The sequence below is a fragment of the Meleagris gallopavo genome, chromosome 15 (assembly GCF_000146605.3).
Source record: "Meleagris gallopavo isolate NT-WF06-2002-E0010 breed Aviagen turkey brand Nicholas breeding stock chromosome 15, Turkey_5.1, whole genome shotgun sequence".
In the NCBI taxonomy this organism is placed as follows: domain Eukaryota; kingdom Metazoa; phylum Chordata; class Aves; order Galliformes; family Phasianidae; genus Meleagris; species Meleagris gallopavo.
Window position 1 is genome coordinate 5,700,351 of NC_015025.2, and position 5,914 is coordinate 5,706,264.

A 5,914-nucleotide genomic window follows, 5' to 3' on the forward strand; every position below is an offset into this window, starting at 1 on the left:
AGTGAATCTGGGTTTACACAGATACCCATATTTAGTTGGAAAAGAAATGTATCAACTTACTGTCTCAAAGACCAGCATTATGCTCTCCCTGAAATGTGCTTCTCTGGTGAAGTCACTATTGATACTTCATAATCAGCAGCCTCTCAGCCAAACAAAAACATACCGTAACAGAAGAAGATCACAAAATATCCAGTGCTACTATAATTGAGAAAAAACTTAGCTGGAAGATTATTCAACTAAGGTAACGTTCTTTATATTCTTAATACAACTTTCACAAAAGATGGCATTTATTTCTGAGATTGCAGTGCTTTATTTCTTTTTAAACTTCCTATCATGCAAACATGCACTTCTCTTAAGTCACAGTTTTACCTTTTTTCCTCATCTGTTTGCTTGTGAGATTTTTTTTGCAAGCGCTTATTTTTACCACTATGGCCAATTTCTTCACATTTCATGAAATTTTATACAGTACTCACTGCAGCTTTTTTAAACCATTGCTGTATCAGCAGCAGTTCCAAATGACAGAAAGTTTTCCAATTAAAAAAACTAAATTATTTCTTTTTCATTGACAAAAAAAAAAAAAAGCTAAGTCATTGTGCAAATGATATATTAGGATTTCTGAAGAAAGATTCCAGTTTAATTTAGGTGAGGTCCCCCAGTAGAGTGGTGAATCATGCTTTCAATAATACAAGAAGAAAGACATCAAGATGAAAATTTCTTATTCCGAATCACATTAGGTAACATGCTTATATTGTCTGAGGGCTGATTTTAACCCAGGTACTAAGCAAGCTGAGAAGCCACAGCCTCCAGCCACATCATCATCCCAGAGTTCCCCCAGTGGCTTCTACCATCCTTGTGTGAGGAGTTTGAGTCACTTTTAATACTAACTACAGAGCAAAACACAAAGTTTTCCAGGAAATATCTCTATTTTACATGCACTATGTTGCATTTTGGAGACTCCAAAGCATACCTATCTTTTCTTGGAGGTTAAAGATGACTTTTCAGATATTTAGAACAAAAGTCCCCTTGAAACTCACTAGACTGAGTAATTTGAATGATTTTCTACATCCTGTCTTTCCTTCAGCTAAATATGTCAAACATCTGTGCTTGGCTCAGCATTCAATCTCTGGTACGTAATGGCAAACCCCAATGTCTATCCCTTAGCAGTAATTAACTTCTAGTAATCATCTCCACCTTAAAGCCATATTCTTCTCCAGACATTTTGCAATACAGATCTATCATAGTAGATGATGTAATTCTCTTCTAAAGCAATCCCTCATTCCCTGCACAGCTACAGTCCAACGATTTTGTGGCCGTGTAACGTGAATACATGGAAGAAATAGAACATGAATACATCTTCAGATCAGAGTAACTGAACATCTTTTCACCACATGTAAGTACATATTAGGATAAGGGATGGCTCTAAATCAGAAAGCTGTACTTTTTTAGAACAGAATTCTTTTGTTGACCTACTCGAAAACATGAGGTGACATCTACTCCAAAAAGAATTCTCTCCTGAAACTCACTACCACTGGCAAAACAGCATAAGTCAGACATTTACCAATACTATGAAGAAGAGAACGGTCTTTCAGAGGCTCTCTCTAGTCCAGGAGGTAAATATTTCATTTGAAGCATAGTAATAACAACCACCATACACTGCAGACAGAATAAATGTGGACTTCACAACATGAAGTCTACTACAATATCCAGAGCTTCTTTTCCTTTTCATTTCTTTCAATGGTCTCACTAGCATAAAGTCAGATAACATTTAAAATGAGATTTACATTGAATTCCAAAATTGTGAGGAGTGAAAAATAAACATACTGAAGTTTTGAAGTTCTAAACACAGTGGACATCAGCTATTTGCATGACATTACATTATAATTGTACACTGGAAAGGAAGGAGGATAATTGTCTCATCAGAAAATTAAAGAAACATCTTAGAGAACTTTGTACAACCAGTCTGCTGTGATAAGAATTCACTGCTAAATGCACAATCCCAGGATTTCATCCTGATATCCAAAATAAAAGTTCGAGGTTCAGCTTAACAGCAGCAGAAGCAGTTGCAAAACTACTGTCATTTCTTTCAATTCTCCCTCTGCAGATAATTCAGACAGACACAACTGTTTTTTACAAAACTGCTTTTCAAACTGTCACAAGAACTTCTTCAACAGCTCTTAATTAGTTTTCAATAGCACTTCTCTATAGCATTTCAACTTCTTTCATTGTGAATTTTATTTTACTAATAGATGCTAAGTAGTTGTACACTCTCCTACGCCATTAGCAAGTGACTGATGGTTCCTGAAGTAATTACCATTAGTGTTTTTTACAAAACAAATAAAATAGGGTTTTTTTCTTCTCCACAAAATGGATAAAATTTACAAGTTTATACAGAGCTTAAAAAGTACTCCTGCAAGTGGGAGTCTTGTCATCTCTGATAGAAAAAGATCAGGTTTCCCCTACCAGTTTTGTTTAGACTGCCAGGGAAAGGACTTTTCTTCATCCATTTGTGGCAAACGAGTATAATACAAAGTTGATCACTGAGGAGCCTACAGGCTTGCGAAAATTAACAGCTTATCTATGAGTTCTGTGATTGATCTAATGCCATTACTGGACTGCTGTTAGCTAGTTTTTTCTAAGTTTGAAATACATGAATGAAACTGATCACTCTGAATGCCTGCCTGGACTTATTTTTGTTTATTCACTTACTTAGTATCAGTCAAAATAGTATCATATTTGTAGAAATCACACTATTTCAAGAATGAAGTGAATGGAAAAAGCATATCACTATTGATGTTAAAATAAATCTGCAGCTTTTTTTAAGAAGCTTTAGAAGTAACTGTACATTTCACAGTGACTACTTCACAATAATTGTATACAAAGAGCATTTCACTATTGTGGTTTCATGATTTCTGCTTGACTTTGCAATTCTAACATTGTATCTAACAATATAACTATTATATTTTACAGTGTGTGAGATGACACCAATAAGATTAGTTTACAAATCTTACATTTTAACAAATCAAAAGAAACGCTAGCACTTAAAAATTCAAAAAACTATTTGTATCACTAATAAATACAGTATGTAGAAGATTTAGTACACACTGTAGGCAATCCGTAAGCTAATAAATTATACAGCAAACTACATTTCTTTAAAGTTTCATTTTCTGCTGTAGGGGCTGTTAGAGTTGGTGGGAAGGAAAGCATATTTTATCAATTTTTCCCTTCTTCCAAGACAGAGCGAGCCATTAAAAAATAATTTCTTGAGCTAATTTGAAATGGTTCAAGTAGGCCAGTGAGCTGACTGGTGCTAGACCTATATTTTAAATTGTATTTTTAAGTCATTCAAAATAATATGTTTTTCCTTATAATCCATTATTTGTGATTCTGGGTAGACCACATTATAAATGTACCAATAATCACATTCTTGGTATAGCCTACTCACACAACATAAGGCCGTTAGGAACACAGGAATATAAGGCACTGCAGCTTATCACTGTACAGCTGTCAAGCCCTTCATTCATCTCAAAGTTTGGTGTGTTCTGGACCTATGGTTGAAATCCCACTAGAGATGAAAAGCTTTCAAGGTGAAATAGTTTTTCATTTTCGTCATCATGAAAGAAAAGAAGAAGAAATGTCTGTAGTAGCAGAATACCACAGCAATATGTTAAGACTGGCAATTTTGTGACATTGTTAAGTTTAAATAGAATGGTGTTCATTGCTGTCTCTTCTCTTCCTCCTAAAGACAAACTCTTTTTTTCCTCAGTTCTCTTTCAGCAAACAAAATATAAACGAGAAATTCTGCACCAGAAAGAAGTGCTTTTGAGGCATTATTGAAAATATCACTGCCTTCCCTAGACATAAAAGCCTCTTTTTTTTTTTTCCTCAGGTACTTTATGAAGAAAGGCAGAAAATGGTGAAATAACCTTGATGTTACCTATTTAACATTTCCTTGTTTTTACATACTAAAAAAAATCAAATAGCAGCATCTTGCCTAGTGCTAATCACCCCTCCTCTGGAAGAAGACTATCTTCTATCCCTAATTGTTTAACACAACATTGCCTTAACAAACATGGAAAGGAACTAAATCTTCACAGTAGCAGTAAAACAGAGAATCTAGCTGCCAATACTTCATGTTCTTTATGCTTCTGCTAGCAGTACCCTCTGATGTCTGGGGGTACAGTACAAGAAAACATGAAGTTTATGACCATATCATCAAACAGATCTCTAAACTCCTGCAATGAAACTGAAATACGCATATACCAACCATTCCCGATAGTGCCCAAAACAAACTTTCTTAATTCCTCAATAGAGAACCAGCATTACACGTTACAGAAATCTCTCCAGATTTTGCTGTACTGAAATTACAAGTAGATTAATTATAAATACAAGAACTCACACTATTCAGTTTTTTTAATGTAAATACCAGGCTTCCAGTAGGAGAGAACAGGTTTATGTTATAAAAGAAATAAAAATTAGGCAGAAGAAGTAAGACAACTGGTTTCTTACCTTTTCTCTGAAACCAAAGCAAAGTCTTGTATGCTCTTGAAGAAGTTAGTTTAGAACTGCTTCTTCTGGAAAAGAAACAAGAGGCATGTTTATAAATTAGATAGACCAGGTTTAATTATCTTTTATATCACAAGAACTGACCATAATAAAGTATTCCCATGGTGAATTTAGACAATTTTTCTGAGTTACGTTTTTATCAGACAAAGTATTTTATTTTGCTGTTCTGTGTTCAAGTAGACGTATCTATTCTGTCTGGTCATTAAGGAGATCAGGTTGGAGGTAGCAGTTTCTGTATATGTTCTTTGTGTTCATATCTTCTGTTGGACCTATGTTTTCAAATCTTTGTTATTCAGCTCCTCTTACTTAATTTGACCATATTATACTGGTGCTGTTTCTTTGGTGAAGAGCTGAGATCAAAAAACATTTGGGTAACATTCCTGCACTGTCACTCATAGCTGCCTATGTATGAACATACATTTGCACAAAAACTGAGAAGGCCTGATAATCAAACAGAAAAACATGAAAGCAATTAGAACAGTAAACACATCAAGAGAATCTATCACCTCAGTGATAAATAACAAAGCATGGGCACCTGTGCACAGCTCACCTGACACTGACTGAGGAGGGTTGCAGCTCTCCTTTGTCTCCTGCTTTCTCCCAGAGAATCACAGCAGCTACAATACCCATCATTGGTACCTCAACTACTTTTATAACAAATCATTACGTACAATCACTGGTCTACTGTCTGTTATTTTGCAGGTAAAATTAGTATTTCCCACAACTTTCCGTACCGGAGCTGCTGAGGGGCACTGCAATTCCCGCCACAAGCACTGCTGCCTCCTCCTCTCAACTGGCAGCTGCCTCTCTCTGCCCACAGAAAGGCTGCATTTCGGCTGCTGTAGGAAAAGGCAGGCCCAGCACAACCTTCTCATAACAAACACCTTGCAAGTCACACTGAGCATCACATAATCATGGACAGAGGTGGAAGGGATCCTCAAAGCCTGACCCTGAGTGTCTGCTGGGACAAGGCACCCACCACTTGTCTGGGCAACCTGTGCCAGAGCCTCACCACCCTTATTGTAAAAAACATTTCCCTTTTATCCAATCTAAATCTCCCCTCTTTTAGTTTGAAGCTGAAACCTGAAACCATTTCTTCTTGTTCTATCACAACACACCCTGCTAGAGAGTCTGTCCCCTTCTTATTTATAGCCCTTCTTTCTGGTCTCCTGGAGACTTCTCCAGGCTAAGCAGCCCCAGCCCCCCCAGCTTGTCCTTGCTGGGGAGGTGTTCCATGTCCATATATATGGAGGCTGAGGAATGGAAGGAGTAAATATTTCATTAATGTCTGATTATTTAGGTTTCTTTAATTTGGTTAAGTTCAGTGGTGTCTCTTTTTTTTTTTTTTTTT

The 5,914-nt window shown here is 36.3% G+C and overlaps 1 long non-coding RNA gene across 1 annotated transcript in view; it reads right to left on the reverse strand.

The window, feature by feature from the left end:
• Nucleotides 1-4,505: 4,505 nt before the first annotated feature.
• Nucleotides 4,506-5,914, reverse strand: part of LOC116217207 — a 27,520-nt gene continuing 26,111 nt past the window's right edge. Inside the window, exon 3 of the long non-coding RNA XR_004161399.1 lies at nt 4,506-4,571. This is a non-coding gene — a long non-coding RNA (uncharacterized LOC116217207). The remainder of the gene's footprint in view (nt 4,572-5,914) is intronic.